Below are 22697 nucleotides of genomic sequence, written 5' to 3' on the forward strand. Positions count from 1 at the left end.
GAGTAGCCTTCCTGTATCTCTGCCTGACTGGAACTTCATCACCACAGAGGAAAGCTAATTCAGGCTCCACTACAGCTTATGTTGACATAACTTATGTCTCCCAGAGATGTCAATAAACCACTCCCTGAGAGACATAAGTTACATTGACATAAGCACCGGTGTGCACAGAGCTATGTAAGCAGGAGTGTTTCTCCCGCTGATATAGTTTCTACCACTCACGAAGGTGGTTTTATTATGTCAACGGAAGAACTCTCTGCCATTGGCATAGAGTACCCTCACCAGACGTGCTGCAGTGCTTTACATATAGAAAAGCCATCAGTCAGCAGATTGACTCCATCTCATTTCTAGTCTCACCTTTCTCTTTTGCCCATAGTCATGAATTTCTCTCTCCCTCTGCTGGAATGCATTAGTTTTCTGTGTAATGCTATATACTCTGTTAAGGGCTTTTGGACACAGCCTCTATAAACTAAGGTCCACAAATAAAGTTGCTCTGTTACCATATTCCACTTTTCATACACAGGTAGAGCCTCCATTGACATCAATCGGAGTTTTGCACATCAGTGGGATGGCAGGGGAGGGGTGGAGTCCATCTAAAAATGTGTAAAGAGGAATCAAAAGACCTGTTGTGGATCAAAGAGGATAATTTAGCTCTTAATCATGAACATTTGATTGTGCCTACATATTTTTTATTACACCCACAGGCGCACATGCTCCATTTTATGTACATCTGATGGGGTGTCCAGTTAACTTCCCAGGCTGCACCTGGAGGAGAAGCTAGGGAGAAGGGATTGATGAAATGAGGCTCATCTGGACGGGAACAGGAGCTGAGAGCAGAATGGGGCTGCAGGCAAGTAGCCTTTAGTCACTCCCTGGGAGAAGGGAGGTGTGTTTGGGGCTATAGAGAGTAGCCTACAGTTACTCCCTGGGTGGAAGGAGTTTGGACTGGCAAACCTGTGGCAGCCAGAAAGGTAGACAAGGCCCAGGGGAAAAGCAACAAGGGATAGGACAGTGCAGACCTTGGCTGCTGACGAGAGGGCCCCTGAGCTGGAACCCAGAGTAGAGGGAGGGCTAGGATTCCCCTACCAGGCACTGATGAAGTGGCAGAGAGTAGACAGTCTGGGACAGTTCATGCTGGAAGACTTTCTGGAGGACCATGTCATGAACAAGAAACACCTGGAGTTGCAGAGATGGGTGGAGAGACCGCTAGAGGAAGGTGCAATGTCTGGAAAGAGCTCATCCCCAGAGCAGCCCCTAGCAGTGATTGGACCCGGTGACAATACCCCAAATCCATTTGGTGATTGTGGGAATTAGGGTCCTGCTCCAGAGCTAACTAAAATCAACAGGAATCTTTCCATTGACATCAATGGACTTTGGACTGGCTGTCATTTTGAAGAAAACATACTCTATAGCACAGACTGTGTGGAAAATGTCACTTCTCTTACACCACATAATACTTGGGCATCATGAGCTGAGTTTAAATTTCTTTACCAGCTCTCTATTAATTTGTATGATAAAATGTAGACATGTCTAGTAAATGCTTTTGTAAATCTCCCATCAGGATGCTGATTGTATGCACTGGTTGATTCCAGTCAGCAGATTATTAACTGATATTTTTATAAACTAGGGAAAAGTTTTATAGCTTGAGGGCAATTTTCATTTCCAAATAGACCAGAAATTTATTTTTAAAATCATTATATTTTTTAATTGCACATGAAAGAAAATTGACAATGAGATGGAACCTGTTATCTCTATATTGCCATTTAAAATATAGCCTAGATTAGTACTAATGGCCAGAAGTTGTTACCAGCTGAAGCTTCTTTGATAACTTGTGTACAATTAGCAGTTTCAATTTAGGTTCCAATGGAGAGACTTCATATTACAAAACTATCCACATAAATAGCATTAATTGGCCCCCTTGCTGGGAATATTCAGGGAAGTGTAATGGTGTGTCACTTTAAGTAACCAGAGAATCTTTGTGCTGTCTGTAGTCAGTCCAGAGCAAGTGCAGGGTGAAAGAGCTTGACTGGCTGCTGCTGCTCTGAAAATAAAGTAGTGTTAAACTGACACCCATATGTGTGCCTAGATGCACCTTCTACTAGGCAGTATGGTATCAGGGATTAATATGATACCAATATACAAATTAATATTAGAGAGTCTGTCACAACCTGGACCAATCCCACTCTCTGGATGGATCTCAGTCTATTGTGACTGCCTCCCTTCTCTGGACCCCACATGCTTCTAAAACCCCAGGGTCTGAGTAGTGACTGTTCCTGGTTCTGGGTTTCCCAGGAAATCTCCCACATGCAGACTGCATGTCTGACCCTCTTTTGGGGCAGTGGGACCCTTTCATCCATGCCCTTGCATCCTGGAACCAGTGCCTCAGCCCTCCTCCCCCCAGTCCACTAGGTTGTGGGAGCTCTGACTTCCTAGTTACACCATTCAGGGACAATGTGGCGCTAAAGCTAGACACACAGACCTAGCGAATTTCTTATACACCCACACCCACACCCACACGCACTTTACTCTTAGAAAGCACAAGACAATTACAGATCTATGGAAAACAACAGACTCTGAAATGCAATTCCCCCCTGGTTTGATCTCACCAGCTCTGTGAGTGCTGTGTTTGGTCCAAGTCCTTAAGACAGGCATTTCTTCCAGCCTGCATGGTCTAATCTTCTGGCATTGGTCACCCTCCCTTGCTTAGAGAAGTACTTTTTTAAAAAAAACAGATCTGTCCTCTATTTCCCAATGTGCTGCAAGTCCACGCTTCACCTCCTCCCACATCAGCTTCTGTGTAGAGAATCATTCAGTCATCAGCCCTAAGGGCAGAAAACCTATTGACTCATAAACTCATAACACTTTAAGGTCATAAGGTATCATCGTGATCATCTAGCCTGCCCTCCTGCACATTGCAGGCCACAGTTCACCCACCCACTGTTCTAGTAGGGAAGCGTAATTATATATTGATGGCCCTTGATTGCTCTGTTGCAGATTCTCAGATATAGACTGTCCACTAGGTGTCAAGCCTTGCTACAAAATGGATGCACTGATCCACAATGACGGCAACAATCACAAATGGCACTCACAAAACAAAATGGAATTTACAGTTTGACAGAGACATATAACCAAAGTGTCACAATAGCAATATAAAAATCTACAGTAGATCCCCATCATTCATTCATTCATTCATTCATTCATTCATTCAGTGAGGCTAACTTTATTCTTAAAATTAAACATATGCATCAGGGATTTATATTGCAAGCTGCTCATGGCCAAAACTCTCTCTTGCTATGTGGAGATACCATGCCTAGCACAGAGAACCCTAATCTCAACAGGGTTATTTTTTTTTCTTTATCTATGCTCTTTTTATTTTGTCTTTCATAGAATCATAGAATATCAGGGTTGGAAGGGACCCCAGAAGGTCATCTAGTCCAACCCCCTGCTCAAAGCAGGACCAAGTCCCAGTTAAATCATCCCAGCCAGGGCTTTGTCGAGCCTGATCTTAAAAACCTCTAAGGAAGGAGATTCTACCACCTCCCTAGGTAACGCATTCCAGTGTTTCACCACCCTCTTAGTGAAAAAGTTTTTCCTAATATCCAATCTAAACCTCCCCCATTGCAACTTGAGACCATTACTCCTTGTTCTGTCATCTGCTACCATTGAGAACAGTCTAGAGCCATCCTCTTTGAAACCCCCTTTCAGGTAGTTGAAAGCAGCTATCAAATCCCCCCTCATTCTTCTCTTCTGCAGACTAAACAATCCCAGCTCCCTCAGCCTCTCCTCATAAGTCATGTGCTCTAGACCCCTAATCATTTTTGTTGCCCTTCGTTGTACGTCGTTCTTTACATTTATTGGAGACAGTATTATTTGCTGAGAAGAAAGAAAGAAAGAAAGAAAGAAAGAAAGAAAGAAAGAAAGAAAGAAAGAAAGAAAGAAAGAAAGAAAGAAAGAGTCTGTTTCTGCTATGAACAAATATCCTGTTTTCTGAAACTAATCATCTGAAAAATGGTCTAACTGGTAGATAAAAAGAGCCTCCAGCCTTCTTCCTGATTACATATTATTGCACTTCTATAAAACTTTACTGGAGACATCATATAAAATAATTTTATGTAATATGTTTTTGTTATATAGTATATAAATTAAACTTGGTGTGTTACACAGTACATAAAATGATTATTACTGGATTTTTTTGTTTGTAGCAATGTTTAAAAATATAAAATAAAATAAGAATAATTTTATCATCTGTATATAGAAATTTTAGTCATGGATCTGTTACTATTTAAGTTAATGGGCTAGTTGGTCAACAAGAATTCTGTTTCTTGAAACTTGCTGAGGTTTTGAAATGTTTACATTCCACATCAGAACAAATCTGAAACTTTTTGAAAATGTTCATAAAGACTGAACAAGACAGACCCTTCCCCTGGAGGAGCCACTAACCCAGTGGATAACAGAACTTGGGAAGTAGGAGCCTACATTCAAATTCCTACTCTGAAGCAAACAGAGCTGGCTCCTGCACGTAAGACAATGCTGCAACCACCAGGCTACTGAGGTGGGTGGCTGCAGGGGGTCTCTCTTACTCTGGTTTTGACCAGAAACTCCATCCTTGAGCTGAGCTATTTTCATCAAAACTGATATAGTTCCTCAAAATGTTTTGGTTTTGACAAATGGACATTTTCTGATCGAAAACTGTTCCATTAAAAAATTCCAAACCATCTGACCCATAGTGTTTTGTTTAAAAAAAAACACCTCGTATAAACATGTTTCTCACCATGAATACAGTGCAACGAAATTGCAACACTTAGCCAAATGGTGAAACTATTGGTTATCATGGGTGCTCTGCTTATATTTACTATAAGGCAATTGTAATGTTTGAATACACCAGAGGGGACTTCATCAATCCTGTCTACACCAAAATATCTCTGAGTAACATTTTGATCATGAACAGATTGCAAGTGGGAGTGACAGAAGTCTTATTGCCCCATCCCCTCCCCCTGAGATCAGATCCTCAACTGGTAAAAAATCTCTGTGGTTCCATTGACTTCAATGGAACTATTGCTGTTTATACTAGCTGAAGATCTGGCCCAATAGCTATACAATCTTGTCTCAGCAAAACCAGTGTTGCCTCACATATATAAAAATTCCTTTTATTCCAGACTTTGAACGTTTACTTTATAAACAAAATGAAAGCAACAGTATGCAAAATAACCTTTTGATTGGTTCATGAATATATAATCCTGTCACTCTCAGGCTGATGAAAAAGGAGTCAAATCTGTGTTCAAGTGAAGGAGTAACTTGATTTTCAAATCCTCAGCTAACTCAAGACCACCGTTTCTCACCAAAATATAGTTAATCCTGTACTGGAGCTATATTTGCCTTTACAGGCTGACATAAATATACTGGGCTGGCTGTATAGCATTTTCGATGATGCCTTAGAAGGAAACTGGAACCAACAGTTTGTCAAAAATGTTATTGTCTGATGAAGTGGGGATGGGAGTTTAAATGACTGCTAGTAAAACACTGGCTGCTGCTGCTCCCCCCCCTTTAAATTTAATAATACCATTGCTTTAGTGGCCATTAATAATGCCATTGCTTCAGTGGCCATCAATCCTTTTGAGACGCTGACTCCACACTGAACTCCTTGGGGATAATCCCGACTGTCAGATGTAAATTACAACAATTAACATCACTCTGTGTTAAAGTGGAGATCATGCTGATGGTGTGTTAATTCCAAGAGGGAGTTGGACCTGGATTGTTGCAGAGGTGGTAAATGCCATAGCTATTAAGTTTCTTGTTTGTCTTGAAGCCTGGGGTCATTGTGTACACATAATATGTTAGACAACTTCAGCTTTTATTGGGAAGGCATGCTGAATGTTATTAGTTTCCCCCTCCCCCACAAGAATATTGGCCTCTGGGACTAAGAACAACTTTGTATGTTCCCTTTTATTTTATTTTTTCTATAAGTTATGTTATACTCCTCCCATGAAAGTAGTACAGTAGAACCTCAGAGTTAGGAACACCAGACATGAATTGAGCAGTCAACCATATCCTCATTTGGAACTGCAAGTACGCAGTCAGACAGCAGCAGAGACAAAAAAAGAAAAAGAAAGAAAAGAAAATACTGTACAATACTGTGTTAATCGTAAACTACTAAAAATAAAGGGAAAGTTTAAAAAAAATTGATGAAGTAAGGAAACTGTTTCTGTGCTTGTTTCATTTAAATTAAGATGATTAAAAGCAGCCTTTTCTTCTGCATAGTAAAGTTTCAAACTGTGTTAAGTCAATATTCAGTCATAAACTTTTGAAAGAACAACCGTAAAGTTTTGTTCAGAGTTATGAACATTTCAGAGTTACAAAGAACCTCCATTCCTGAGGTGTTCGTAACTCTGAGATTCTACTGTAATAACAATAAAGCTCTAAATAGAGAATATTGTTGTCAAGGACCATGCTATATGGAATCACAGTCTTTCTAAAACAGAAGGTTCTTACCATTATTGGCACGTGAACTGCCAACTAGGGGAGGCTAGGCCCCACCCCACCCCTTCCACCTGAGGCCCCACCCCTTTTGTGCCCCCGCCTGATCCCAGAGCTCCCACCTATCTCAGCAGCCAGCCCCAACCCCAGCCCTAGAGTGCCCCCAGCCTCCACCCCCAGAACGAAGGGAAGCTCTAAAGACATCTAGTGGATGAATAATGTAACAGTAAGAAAATATAATTACAAGAAGATTTTTCTCTTATTATCCATTTCGTAGAATATCAGGATTGGACAGGACCTCAAAGCAGGACCAATCCACAATTTTTGCCCCAGACTGCTAAAATGACCCCAGATGGCACCCTCAAAGATTGAGCTCACAACCTTGGGTTTAGAAAGCTAATGCTCAAACCACTGAGCTATCTGTCCTTTCCACCCATAGGTTGCTAGTATCTAAGGGACCCAGAAACTGCGTAAAGATTGAAGGTTTGTTTCTGAAGTCAGATCTCTCTATAGTACAAAAGTTTGATTGTGCCCCAGGTATTTTAGTTGAAAATAATTTTTGACACTCAGGTTTTTAAACTTTATTTTTGTTAATAATTTTATATGTATAATGTTACCATTGTGACTATCAAACACAATTGATAATGAAGTTACAAGAATAGAGATACAATGAAAACTGCAATAGATATAAACAGACTTACAATAAAAGCTGCAACACAGTCTGCAATCCAGGAAAATAAACCAGAACTCACACAAAAAAATACATGATATGATGAAATAGCTATGTTGGAGAGTCCCCGGAAAGGGAAAAACTTTCAATATCTATGGGAAAGTCAATAATATGGCTTTTCTGTTAAATCTAAAACTGTATTAATGCCCTAAAATAAAATTTCTGTAAATCAGGTAGCACATCACCCTATACAGAGGAGCCAAAACATAAACAAATGAAAACTTAGATCTGCCTCCATTAGGCGCTTCTAACCCATTGCACCGCTAGAACCCGAGACATACTGTTCCTCATCAGGTGTGCACATGACTAAGGGGGACATAACAGATCCTTCAGTCAAATGCCTGACTAATGGCCTTACCGCGATGTATAGTCTCTATTGATACAGCCAAAGTTATCACTAATGCTCATAAGTACATCAAAGGGCTACAAAAATAGCCACATAATTAGTGTTAATGGATAAAACCATAAAATAACTTGGGGTCCCCATGACTGAAAAATGTGAATGAACAGTATCTGATTGCAACTATACCTTAGTGCTTGCTTTTCCAGGTACAAAATGCATGGATGTGGGAGCCTCTTGGAACATGGATTTAAATTAAATATTCATTGTGCTGAATGTTTTATTCAGTTTTTCAGAACTGCCAGCAAAACAATTATTCGCTCAGTTCTGCTGCTGAGCTCTTCTGAAAAACTGTCCACTTCATTTAGGTACCTCACTGGGAGCTGAGCCCTGAGTCTCAAATCCAGTCACTTTAGAAATGATCCAGTTCAGCCTAGGAACTCTGCTGAGATACAGTTTTCATCTATTTGGACATGAGCTGTCTAGCATGCTCCTTTTAAAATTTTTGTTATACATCTGCACAGTGGACAATGAAGCAATTGATTATTCCTCGTCTCCGATCTCTCTCCAAAATGGATCTTTTCCCAGGAATAAGGCAGACTGCTTCTAAAATATAGATGGGGATGGTAACCCAAAATGATATGAAATTTCAAACATCCAATTCTCATGTATGTTCTCCAGCTCTTCTTTGGGTAGTTTAACCTTACATCTTATAATCCTGATGTCCAAATCTTCAAGCAGTTCTCTATTCCCGTACATGGAGTTCCTTTCCTATAAGAATTCTTAAAGTGTTTACATTTGGTATTATATTGCAAGCTTCTACAGATACCTCCTGCAATCCACATGTGGTCTCAAATTCTCTGGTCTGGTGCTGAGATTTTCTTCATGCCTGTCACAGTGTTTGATGGTTCTTATGAACAGCATCAGTTCACCACTTAAAAATGTTAATAGCATTCAGAAGATGGCCACATACACTCCTGACTTGATACCTGATCATGAGTGGTTTAGCACCCTCAGCTCCAAATGACAGGGCCAAATCACATCAGCCACACTATCAGAGGCTCGTTCACCTGCGCATCTACCAATGTGATATATGCCATCATGTGCCAGCAATGCCCCTCTGCCATGTACATTGGCCAAACTGGACAGTCTCTACGTAAAAGAATGAATGGACATAAATCAGACGTCAAGAATTATAACATTCAAAAACCAGTTGGAGAACACTTCAATCTCTCTGGTCACTCGATCACAGACCTTAGAGTGGCTATACTTCAACAAAAAAGCTTCAAAAACAGACTCCAACGAGAGACTGCTGAATTGGAATTAATTTGCAAACTGGATACAATTAACTTAGGCTTGAATAGAGACTGGGAATGGATGAGTCATTACACAAAGTAAAACTATTTCCCCCTGGTATTTCTCCCTCCCACCCCACCCCCCACTGTTCCTCTGATATTCTTGTTAACTGCTGGAATTAGCCTACCTTGCTTGTCACCATGAAAGGTTTTCCTCCTTTCCCCCCCCTGCTGCTGGTGATGGCTTATCTTAAGTGATCACTCTCCTTACAGTGTGTATGATAAACCCATTGTTTCATGTTCTCTGTGTGTGTGTATATAAATCTCTCCTCTGTTTTTTCCACCAAATGCATCCGATGAAGTGAGCTGTAGCTCACGAAAGCTTATGCTCTAATAAATTTGTTAGTCTCTAAGGTGCCACCGGTACTCCTTTTCTTTTTGCGAATACAGACTAACACGGCTGCTACTCTGAAACCTGAAGGAGATTACAGCTCAGTACTTCTCTGGAGATGCCTACCTCATTGGAGATGGTCCATTATACTTGATTTACTCTTAATAGACCAGATAGTCAGTTAGGGTAGATTGGCGTAGCTTCCCTGAAGTCAGTAGATACAGGCCAATTTATGACAGATGCAAAATCTAGTCCTATGCCTTCAGGGGAACTTGAATAAATAACAGCGAAATTTAGCAGGTTGTCTCATTACGAAGCAAAGATAAAACTCACTTTCAGATTGGATCACTGACCTTGCTCCTCCAGGCTTAAAAATAAATCCTTAGCATGAAACTATTTACTCCTGAACATCAGGTTTGTAATCATTCTCAACATGTTATTTTTTCCCCTGGGGTTTTCTTTTTTTCCAAAAGAAATATTAGTACCATGCACCACTCTTAGGATGAGAACAACATTTAAAAAAAAAATAAGATGGGAACAGATATCCAGATTTTTGCCTCCTGCAGTTTAAAACCTCCATAAAGCCATCATACTAGAATAAATTGTAATTATTATGGATATAAATACATAATATCATCTGGTATAAATTGTTAGAGTTCTATGGGACTCAGTGGAGCTATGTCAATTTACATTAGCCACGGATCTGTCCCATAAGATAATGTTGTCTCTTGGTATTGATATTTTCCCATCTTTGAATCCTGAAGACTAAGAATGAGGAAAAAGAGAAAAAGGACAACATTTTATTTTCTTTGTAATCTATTTTAATGTTGTTTTCTATAAATATTTATTAAATTTGTATCCTTTGGATCTGAACAGCAATATGATTGCACTTTTTGCAATATGTGAGCCAAAGAACTGCAATTGTATCATTGATCAATGTGGAACATTTCAATAATATATTATAAATAACTTTCCATTCAAAAGCTATTTTTCTTCTTAATCATGTACCTCATATTTTACCAAGCAAAATCAAATCTGTTATTGTAAGTGTCATCCTGACATCAGCTTGATGCAAAATACAGTGGAAATGTTTAGAAAATCCAAACCTTTAATAAAGAAATATTTCCTGTAGTTAGACATAATGATGTTTGTTAAGAAATGTTCAGCTTCCTTTGTTCCAAGGACAGTATAACTAGAAATTCTGTGACCTTTGGAAACTGCGGGTTGAAGCAGATTTTTTTTTGTCTTTATCAAAGGATTGACATTGGAACTCAACTGTCTTGATAATAATATCATTCAAAACTTCTACTCTAGGTATATCCTTGTTTTCTTAATTCAATCAGTGTAAAGCAATATATTTAATTGTTTCTTTTCGTTCTCATTTTACAACAGTCACAGATTGGGATTGGATTCGGCACTAGTGGTGTTTTTTGCCATTAAAACTGTCACTTTGGAAAGCAGGTTGATAATGGTGTTTGTCTGTTGCCCATGGGAATTATTAGGGGAATGAGTTTGCTTGAAAGGATTCCTTCTCTGCAGATATAAATTGATTTCCAGTATATCACAGTAAGATTTTCAAAATGGACAAAAACGCAGTTTAACCACCAGACATGTTTAATGTCTTTGAATCATGAATGAGATACGAGTTTCATCTATGGAGGAGATGGCTAGGGAACGGTTTAAACTTAAAACCAATCATATTGACCTAGGACAATTCAGCTTGATTTTGTTCCTGATACCAGAAGTGAACTTGTGAAGGACTTGTCCAGCCAGAAGACTGAAAATTCATAACTCACTGTCTAAGCATTGGTGTAGAGGTTGAGATTGAAATTTAAACTATTCCTGAAGAAAGATTGGCATACAAGTTTATACTCTATCTTACAATTGATGGGAGAATTTAACTGGACAGGCTCAGCTGGAGAACTTGAAAAAAATATTTCATATCCTGTGCTCAGATGATTAATAAGTATTTGATTCTTCACTATAAATCATGGGCTTAACAGGGAAAAATAAATACCCTTTGCTGTGATCAATAAAGGATTGTATATATGTTGCAGAAAAAGTGAACACAAAAAGGTGTAAATGTTAGACATATCACTGAATTTGTGAAGGGCTGAATAAAGCTTTCTCTCTTTCCAAATGTGTAGGATATATTTATGCAATAATAACCCTGCATATCTGGACTCTTTATGCAATAAGCTACTTCCTCCTCCTAGTATGGAAGTTAGTGGGAATTCTTGGAAGAAACAATGAAAATGCACAACCAGGCACCCACCTTCACAATTAGATTCTGTTCAAGTTTCATATTTATATTTGCTTATTAATCAAAATCTAGTAATTCTTTAAAGTATGCATTAAACAGATGCATGGTTTGTATCTACCATTTACAGGTGCCTTTGATGCTTATTGCATACTGTAAATAGGTCTGAGGCTAATGAACCTTAGTGGAAAGTGAATATGGACAAATGTTTAAATGGTTGTTCTATTGTGTGAGGAAGAAAGTGAAATTCACACAATCAGTAGTGAATTTGTATTGAGCACTTCTTACTAGAACTGGATGAAATTTTTCTAACATTTTTTCCCCATGAAACATGCAGATTCAGTAACATGGAAACATTTCCCAAATTGTCTCAATTTTGCCAAATGATTTCAGTTAAAAAAAAAAGGACATTCCAAAAAATTCAACACACTCCATTTTGACATTTTCTAAACAAAATGTGAGGTTTTTTAAAAAACTTTGTTTCAATTTTTTTAAAATTTGAGGTCTTAAAAATGCACAAAATATTCTGTTTCAGACTGAATGAAATGTTTTGTTCAACCCCAAATAATTTTTTTTTACTTCTCTCTATTCACTGAAAAATTTTAAAATATTTTCAGTTCAACCTATTTCTTTTTCTTTCTCTTTATTTTTTAAATTTTCAATTAAGTAAAAAAATCTGTTGTTTGCCTAGCTTTACTGCTCATAAAGATCCAGACCCAGCCCTGTGGGTCCAGTTTCCAGTCCATGGAAACACTCCTATTTGAATTCAGTGGAAGTTGGATCAAGTCCTAGCATAATAATTTCCTTTATAGCATTACTTTTTCCCATACAATAATAAGTCTAGGATTTGTGTAACACCTTTGTCCTCTCCTCCATCAAATTCCTCTGCAAGACCCATTTATGCCATAACACTGACAAGAAATCAGTGAGGCAGTGGGAGCCAGGTCAGGAGAGCTCATTTTATTCATTTTTTGTTAAAAACACAAAAAGCAGATTTAGAACATACAAAAGGTGATACTGGGTCCATCTATACTAGTGTCCTGTCTTGCAACAGTGGCTCATGCCAGATGCTTCAGATGGAATGAACAGAACAGGGCAATTATGGAGGGATCCAAACCCTGTTGTCCAGTCCAAGCTTCTGGCACTCACAGGCTTAGGGACACCCAGGGCACAGGGTTGAGTCCATTAACAACTTGGCTCACAGCCATTGATAGAATCTTCCCTCCATGAACTTATCTAGTTATTTTTTTAACCCAGTTATGCTTTTGGCCTTCAAAACTTCCCCTGGCAATGAATTCCACAGCTTGACTGTGCATTGTGTGAAGAAGTACTTCCTTTTATTTGTTTTAAACCTGCTGCCTGTTAATTTCATCAGGTGACCCCTGGAACCATCAAGTTGCCCAATAACTAAAAATGTCACTGTGCGCTCTTATGTCCGATACTTGCATCTGTTTTCAATCATTTTCTTCCTTTGTTTATCACAGGCTATATATACACACATGAGCTAGCACGAATATAAAATGCAGTGTAGCCACTGTAGCATTCGCAGAGGAATGACTGAGTCATGCTGAGTACATGCCTGCATCTTCCAGCTGGGTTTGTTCATGGCTCTCAACAAGAGCTAGCATAAGAATGTTTACATAAGCAGGATAATCAAACCCCTAGCTCAAACTGTAGATGTAGCCACAGGGACAAAATGTGTTTTATTTCAAGTTAGATTGTAAACTGTTCAGAATAGTGACTGTACCTTCCTGCATGTTTGGTAAAGCACCTAGAACAATGAGCTACAATCCTGATTTGAACCTTTGGACACCAGTATAAGAATAATAAATATAAAGCCACTTCTTCCCCTTGTAACTCTTTTCATCATTTCCCTTCTTTCATAATTGCTTTATCCTTAAATATTAATGAGAGAGAAAACTTGCTGGATTTATTTTATTTTATTAATTGTGGCACATACACAATCATTGATATGCAATCAAAACTCCCATTGACCAACTTTAGCTGTGCTTTATATAGACATAATTCTGCTAGAGTCAATAAAGATGTACCCCTCACACCAATGGTGAATTTGCCTCATTGACTTCAGTGGGATTTATACACAGAACTCCATTTCTCTAATTGGGAACACACTTCTGGTGCACCAAGAGGATTTCTGGGTTTTTTTAAATTGAGCATAATGGCAATGGAAAGATGGATTAAAATATCTTTAAAGAAATCGATGATGGCATGAAATCACAGATTTGGGCAAGATTGGTTATTGACAAACCCTCTAGCCCTGGGTTGAGCATAGTCATGCAACAGTGTTACCATTTACAAAGCTACAAAATGAGACATGAATGAACAGACATTTTGTCATGAGACAAAATGAATAGCGCAACTAAGGATAAAGTTTCAACTAAAGAAAAAAAAATAATGAACTTAGAGAACAGTGTTTTCCTTCCATCTTTGCTGGGGTTTTGGAACACACCAGTGTGTAAACTGCATATGCTGTGAATTAAATGCAATTGATGACAGATTGAGATCATACCCCTTGCTGTGAGCCATAGTGATGCCTTTAACTAACAACATCAAGGTTACATAGGTTATGAAGGCCCTTCAGTGGGATGCTTTTGACCATTCTTATTATTAGTTTTCTGTTTCTCCCCACCCCCAGCACTTCTATCCTTATTTATGTTCTTTTACATCATACCCTTGTTTATGTAAGCAGGGTCTGAGTGAGCCCTCTCCTGACATCTAGTGATGAGCTGGGAGAGAAGATTACAGGAATTGACCTTGTTTGCATAGACAAACTCACTCTGCCTAGGTGTGCTGCACGGTGGAGCTGCTTTGCCCAAATGATCACTTATGGCAGGTGTTGGATTGCAAGTTACTTTTTGTTTACGGTGCTGGGGAAATAAAGGGTTGTTATTGTTGTTGTGTGAATCAAAGGCAGCAGAACTGTGCTTTGCATGCCCTGATTGAGGTATTCACACTCAAATGAACTTCGCTTGCTAAGCGGGGGTAGGGGTGCCCAAGCCCAGAGGGCAGGAGAGAGGGTGTGACAGGAGTCTGTATCTGGTGGTATGGGCTACATCTAAGGGTCCTAGGTACCATTTGATTCTCCCTCTCTCCATTGTGTAATAACATAGCTGATAGACTCTCACTTGAATGTCATTTTGTAGCATGCCAATAGAGCTGAAGTCACTGATAACTGGGTCTAAGCATTAGGCTTGCTTTGGGACAGTCTCTGGTGAAAGAGACTGCCCAGCCTGCACTAGATTCATAGATTCATAGATACTAATGTCAGAAGGGACCACTCTGATCATCTAGTCCGACCTCCTGCACAGCGCAGGCCACAGAATGTCACCCACCCACTCCTATGAAAAACCTCACCCATGTCTGAGCTATTGAAGTCCTCAAATCATGGTTCAAAACTTCAAGGAGCAGAGAAGCCTCCCTCCAGTCAACCATGCCCCATGCTACAGAGGAAGGCAAAAAAACCTCCAGGGCCTCTCCAATCTGCCCTGGAGGAAAACTCCCTCCCGACCCCAAACATGGCAATCAGCCAAACCCTGAGCACATGGGCAAGATTCACCAGCCAGATACCCAGGAAAGAGTTTTCTATAGTAAATCAGATCCCATCCATCTAATATCCCATCTCAGGGGATTTGGCCTATTTACCCTGAATATTTAAAGATCAATTACTTACCAAAATCCCATTATCCCATCATACCATCTCCTCCATAAACTTATCGAGTAGAATCTTAAAACCAGATAGATCTTTTGCCCCCACTGCTTCCCTTGGAAGGTTATTCCAAAACTTCACTCCTCTGATGGTTAAAAACCTTCGTCTGATTTCAAGTCTAAACTTCCTGGTGGCCATTTTATACCCATTTGTTCTTGTGTCCACATTGGTGCTGAGCTTAAATAATTCCTCTCCCTCTCCTATATTTATCCCTCTGATATATTTATAGAGAGCAATCATATCTCCCCTCAACCTTCTTTTAGTTAGGCTAAACAAGCCAAGCTCCTTAAGTCTCCTTTCATAAGACAAGTTTTCCATTCCTCGGATCATCCTAGTAGCCCTTCTCTGTACCTGCTCCAGTTTGAATTCATCCTTTTTAAAGCCTAGCTAAGAGGCTCCTCCACAAACAGCTGAAATCACTGAAAGTTGAAATTATTGGAAGCTGTGTTAAGTGGTGGGGCCTCAAGACATCCCAGAGGTTGCAGTGGAGTGAGCAGGAGGTAGAGTGAGGGGAGCAGAGAAGTCAGCAGAGTGGCAGAGTGAGTGGAATGGTGAGCAGAGTGGCTGGTAGAGCAAGCAGCTAGAGGATTGAGCATGGTACCTTCCCTGTTTTCCCCTGTTGGGAGGTGAATTCATGTGAATGTACCTCTGAACACTTCACTAACCAAGGACAACAACTGTGAGTAGAGTGCAGTGGAGGGAAAGGCAGGGGCACATTAAAAGAACTTCTGGTTTTGGAGTTAAGAATCTGAGACAAAAGACATTGCTCAGTGTTTTCTAAGCTGGGTATTTTGCTGATGGTCTTATGCTTATGGCATTTTCCCCCAGTTAATGCCAGATCACTTCCCCCTTTTTATTAAAAATTTTTTCTACCCAAAGACTCAGTGCTTGTGGCAGGGGAAACATTGCCTCTTTGAGGTAACCAAGGGGTGATGTGTAATTTTCCCACATTACTGGGTGGGAGCTTGCATGTGTTCTTGTGGTATTGTTTAAAAGGAACCCCTATATACTGAACCTGGCCTTTGTCACTGCCAGTTCCACCTGAAAGAAGGTTTAAATTTAAATGACAGGCAGACAAATGTAAAACAAGAAACAATAAAAATTATCACAGTTTGCATTAGAACACTCTACATTCAAACTTAGCAATACAAAATATTGATCTTTGGATCTATGCAATATTGTGTATTGCTAAGTTTGAAAATAGGACATTCTTTTATTTTGCTTTTCCATGGTGTTCAGATTTATTTTTATTGTAAATAATAAATGATGATGATGATGATTTTGTTTTGTGGTAGCACCTAGGATCTCCAGTCATGGACCATGACCCCGTTGTTCTAGGTGCTGTACAAACACAGAACAAAAGAGATGGTTACTGGTCCAAAGGAACCTACTCACCAATTAGACAGGTTCACTGAGATATGACATTTCTTTCTGAAATTCTCTCCTGACTCAGAATCAGCTGCTCACAAATTCATCCTTTGAATTTCCCAAGTTTCTCTTGTGATAAAGAAACACAGTGGACTCAATACTGAGACCCAGTTGTGTCCTGTTCCGCAGCAAAAAGGACCACAAAGCAGCAGATCTCCCCAACTACAGATTCCTATTTCCAAATGACTTTTGGCTTCCTCAGGAAATGCCCATGGTAGATGAAGCCAAGCCTTGTTAGTTTGTGACCCATCAGAAGCAGAGTGGAAACTGTTAATATTGGTTGAATTGAGAAACAAGTTGTTTGGGAAAGACATTTTATTTGCCAGAAATAACTTTTGGGGAAAACTCAGTGTTTGATTCTGAATCTTTAAAACTCCTGTTTCTTCCCATACTTTGAATGGGTGAAAGCCACTCCAGCTGAATAAAGCTCTGTGCAGCTGGAGAGAAGAGCAGAGGGGAGGTGAATGTCATACCCTAACCCAGACTGCCACTCTGTGGCTGCCGGACAGCTCCCTGCAGCTGCTATTCCAACAAGAGTGACAGCAGCTCCTCTGAGATATTTGTCTATGTTATTGGGATCACTGGATCTGCATCTGTGGCCCCTCTTATACTCTATCCTCTTTGTGATCTTCTGTGCTGACACATGTGAAACCAACAAGGAGGTGCTTTTTGCAGCACTTATGGTATATGCAGGCATACTTGTCTAGCTACTCTGACAGTGGAAACCTTATGTGGAGTAGTACAGAAGGACTTGAGTTGGTCACTCAATGCCACCCATTTTGTTCTCAGGTTATCAGTATTTTGTCAAAAAGCTCTCAATCCATGGCACTTCATACAGCCATAGAATCATAGAGTTTAAGGCCAGAAGGAATGACCAGATCATCTCATTTGACTGAAGTATATCAGAGACCACTAAACCCCACCCAGTTGCTCCTGTGTTGACCCCAATCACCTGCAATAGACTAAAGCATTACAGCCCACAGGAGATTAAACCATTCTGTGGCACAAGCAGTGAATAGGGAATGAGGTTTAACAATGCCTACAACTGTTACAATGTCAGGGAAATTTGGTGAGCTATACACAGATGAACTGGGCAAGAACCTCCTGCCCCATGATGCAGAAGGCGGCAACTCCTTCCCCCAAAACAAAAACAAATAACCATGGTACCTGATCTGAGGGAAAATTTCTTCCCATCCCTGAAAATGGTGATCAGTTTGACCCTGACCCTTCAGTTGTAGCATTACCAAATCCATGACCCTGTCATTGCAGACAATCATACAATCTCAGTAATACCTTTATCAAACCATCTTAAAACTAGATAGGTTGTTTGCCCCTTTGTTCCCACTGGAGGCTCACTCTTCTGATGGTTATCAACTGTCTAATTGCTAGCCTAATTTTTATTCATGTCCAGTTTATACACATACTTTTGTGCCAACATTTTCCTTTAGCTTGACTCTGCTGCCCTCTCCCACTGTTCAACCTCCTGATATGTTTATTAAAAGCAATCATACTCTTCTCAGCCCTTGTTTTGCTAGGTTAAACAAACCAAGCTCTTTTAGTCTCCTCTTGTAAATTAGGCTGATCATCCAATAGCCTATCTCTGCATTATACCAAATGAGGCTTTACCACCACCTTGTATAATAGCACTAATACTTCCCTATTTCTACTGAAAATACCTCACCAGATATATCCTAGGATCACACAGATGGCTCATAGTCATACTGAGATTTACTAATATACCCAGATTTCTCTCCTCAGCTGTCATTTTCAACTAATGAGCCCTCAGTTTATAGCAGAAATTCCTATTAGTCCACAAGTTCATGACCTTCCACTTTGTATTTTTAAATTTCATCCCACTTTTATTATTCCAATCTGTTAGGTCATCCAATTCTTCCTGTATAATATTCTGATCCTCCTCTGTATTGCCAAAACCTCCCAGCTTTGTGTCATCTGCAAATCCTCTTTTTATTTTTGCCAAGGTCATTATTAAAAATACTATAAAAGATCAGCCCCAGGACTGATCCTTGAGGAATCCTAGAAGTTTCCCTCTAGCTCTTTTCAGAACAACCAGTTCTTTTCTCCTCTTTAACCAGTTCTTAACCTACTTTACAATTCTTTAGTAATGCCTGTCTCCTCCAATTTAGCTAATTTCCCCTGCAAAAAGCATTTTGTAGACATTGATGGATTGTAGGGCTGTCAAGCGCTTAAAAAATTGTGATTAATTGCACGATTAGTCGCACTCTTAAACAATAATAAAATACCATTTATTTAAATATTTTCTAGATTTTCAAATATATTGATTTCAATTACAACACAGAATTCAAAGTGAATAGTGCTCACTTTATATTTTTATTACCTATATTTGCACTGTTAAAAACAAAAAAAGTATTTTTTAATTCACCCAAGTACTGTAGTGCAATCTCTTTATCATGGAAGTTGAACTTACAAATGTAGAATTATGTACAAAAAAAACCTGCACTCAAAAATAAAACAAAGTCCACTAAGTCCTACTCCGTGTTCAGACAAATCACTCAAACAAGTTTGTTTACATTTTCAGGAGATAAATGCTGCCTGCTTCTTGTTTATGATGTCCCCTGAAAGTAAGAACAGGCATTTGCATGGCACAGTTGTAGCTGTTGTCGGAAGGTATTTACATGCCAGATGCACTAAAGATTAATATGTCCCTTCATGCTTCAACCACCATTCCAGAGGACATGCATCCATGCCAATGATGGGTTCTGCTCAATAATGATCCAAAGTGGTGCTGTCCAATGCATGTTCATTTTCATTATTTGAGTCAGATGCCACCAGCAGAAGATTGATTTTCTTTTTTGGTGGTTTGGGTTCTGAAGATTCTGCATTGAGTGTTGCTCTTTTAACTCATCTGAAACCATGTTGCACACCTCCTCCCTTCAGATTTTGAAAGGCACTTCAGATTCTTAAACTTTGGGTCGAATGCTGTAGTTATCTTTAGAAATCTCACATTGGTACCTTTTGTGTTTTGTCAAATCTGAAGTGAAAGTGTTCTTAAAATGAAGAACATGTGCTGGGTCATCATCCGAGACTGCTATAACATGAAATATATGGCAGAATGTGGCTAAAACCATGGAGCAGTAGACGTGCAAGTCTCCCCCAAGAAGTTCAGTGAGAAATTTAACATTTTTTTTAAAAGAGCATCATCAGCATGTAAGCATGTCCATAAGTGGCCAAAGTATGAAGAGGCATAGCAATGTTTATCATATCTGGCATGTAAATACCTTGCAATGCTGGCTATAAAAGTGCCATGAGAATGCATATTCTCATTTTCAGGTGACATTGTAAATAACCGGACAGCATTATCTCCCATAAATGTAAACAAATTTGTTTTTTTCTGAGCGATTGGCTGAACAAAAAGTAGGACTGAGCGGACTTCTAGGCTCTAAAGTTTTAGATTTTGGGTTTGAGTGCAATTATATAACAAAAAAAAATCTACATTTGTCAGTTGCACTTTCAGGGTAAAGAGATTGCACTACAGAACTTGTAGGAGGTGAATTGAAAAATACTATTTCTTTTGTATATCATTTTTACAGTGCAAATATTTGTAATAAAAAATATAAAGTGAGCACTGTAAACTTTGTATACTGTGTTGTAATTGAAATGTAGGAAACCACCACAAATATTTAATACATTTCAATTGTTATTCTATTGTTTAACAGTGTGATTAAAAGAATGATGAATCTCAATTTTTTTGAGTTTATCGTGCGAGTTAGCTGCGATCAATCAACAGCCCTAATGGAATGCAAAATCATTTTTTCTTATGTGGATGCCGATACAGGTGAACTTGAACTCCTACAGAACAAGAATAATAAATTAACTTAGTAGAAGAACTCCTTTTTTAAATACTCAGTTACAATTATGCTGGCACTATACGATCAGAATAGCTTTGTTTTGTTCCATGAAATAATTTGTGCTATGCTGAGAGCTGATTAGTCTGTTTGCCTTTTATTAAGAAAAGCTACTTCAACGCCCCCAAGGTATCCTAAATAAAGATGAAGAGATGTGCTAAGGGGCAACAGAGATGAAAAACATGTCCTGAAATCTGAGTCCAGCATTTGGAATTTGAGTTTCCTCCCCAGTAAACCCTTCCAAATTCCTTGACTCTTGCATAAGACAGTAAATCCTGTCATCTTTTCTGATAGCATCTACTTGTAAGGCTGGAATGAACAGTGTAAACATTCTTGAAATCTCTGTTTGTCATACCATTGGGATTGCAAGTGATCACAACTGCATACTTGTAAGAGAATACATTGTTTTGAATGTTTTCAGTACATCAGTGAAGCCACTAGAAATGCACCAAACCAACTGATCTGGGAAGCGGAGGAAAAAAAGCTTTGTTTATATTCATTAAGATTCCTGTTCCAAATACTTTCCATATTGCACCCCTCTTTTACTCCTGGTAAGTCTGTCCTATTACCCTTGTTTGTACATTTTCATCTTGTGTGACACTGAAATTCCCACCTATATTTAAATAGTTCTAATGCTGCTCCTAAAAATCACTACATGTAACATATGCAAAAGGTCACTAGGGCCTGAATGCATTGTTTGGACATATATTAATTATCACTCTTTACCAGACACATGTTTACCTGTGTAACGACAGCACTTCTCAGCAGAGCTGGTTGGAATTTGTTTTTCCTGCAAAATTTTTTTTTTTAAGAAACTTAAAACTTGTTGTTTTCATCAACATTTTTCTTTAGAAGCTTTCACCAAGCCAAAACCAAAAAACGATTTTTTCCCCCTTCTTTGTCTGGGTTTTGATTCTTCAGTTTTCAAATTTGCCACAGAAAGGTTTATGTTGATGAATAAAATAATTCTCCATTTTACTTGTGCCCATTATTGGGAATTGTTGCTGCTAATAGAGTCTGAATACATTTGGATCTTCTGTCATCTCCTATGTGAGGTAAAAAATGAGTTGTTTTTTTTTTTTGTTTTTTGTTTTTTTAAAGTACAGTGAGCTGAAATAAGGGAACTCGTAAATAAGACTATAGAAATAGGAAAACTACAGGAATCCACTTGACACTGAGGATGAGTCCACTTACTGTTTTCTACTCAGCAGACGTCCTTTTCCATCATTGCTCAGCTGTGTTACTGATGATACTGCAAGCTGAGATGCCTAAGCACCAGAGGCAAGTGAAGTGACAGCTGCAGAGATTCTTTGGAGACCTATGAATGAAACAATAAAACTAAATGACATTCCTGCATATGATATTCCTTTGGTCATTTAGCAGCCAGTTTAATGGGCCAATCACTTTAAGAAAAATACTTCTTGTAAAACCATTATTTCCCCCCATTTTGAACAACTGATTATTAAAATAGACGAAAATATTTCCTAGCTGGTGTACTTTTTACTCGTACACCAGCTAGGAAATATTTCAAGAGATGGTCATCTTTCCACAGGCTTTTTGTGACCCCTACTGACCACTCAATGAATCCCCTCCAACTGCTAGCAGCATCTATCTATAGGGAGGATCACACTCCCGCTGAAGTCAGTGGCAAACTCCCAGTGACTTGAGAGGACTGGTCATTTATCACCAGGGTTAGGGCCAGCATTGGGAGGAGGAGTGTTGTTAGCAGTTGCCTGAAGGCAGCAGATGGTTGCAAACACAAAACACAAATCACTAGTGGGTGAAAAGTAGGAGCAGTTGTGTTCCATAAAGACTCTAGCATCCAAGGTGGGGAACAAGGAGATGTACCTGCCCAAGGAGAAAGAGCCTTGCTATAGACTAGGAGGAGCATATATACCTCTTTCCAGATAACTTGCAGTGGTTGTGGTATAATGACTCACTCTCAAATAAATGGAATGCTAGGCCAAGGGAGACCACATATACAGGAGGACCAACGATGGGGCCTAAGACAGAACATGTATAAGAAGAAAAGGACAAATTCTGTCAAGGGAAGAGAGGAGAACAAGCTGGAAAAAAAGATACTTTTGGAGATGCTAGGGACAGCACTGCTGGAAGAAGCTCAGATCTGAGCTGTGAGCAGAGAATCTGACCAAGAGCCATAAGCTTCACCA

General features: G+C 39.2%; 1 long non-coding RNA gene across 1 annotated transcript; it reads right to left on the reverse strand.

Moving 5' to 3' along the window:
* Positions 1–1716: 1716 nt before the first annotated feature.
* Positions 1717–21845, reverse strand: LOC122458546. The gene is made up of 3 exons (XR_006278590.1): positions 21721–21845; positions 2604–2711; positions 1717–2038 (listed from the first exon to the last, which is right to left on the reverse strand). It is a non-coding gene; the product is annotated as an uncharacterized LOC122458546 (long non-coding RNA).
* Positions 21846–22697: the final 852 nt, after the last annotated feature.

The sequence above is a fragment of the Dermochelys coriacea genome, chromosome 2 (genome assembly GCF_009764565.3).
Source record: "Dermochelys coriacea isolate rDerCor1 chromosome 2, rDerCor1.pri.v4, whole genome shotgun sequence".
NCBI lineage: Eukaryota > Metazoa > Chordata > Testudines > Dermochelyidae > Dermochelys > Dermochelys coriacea.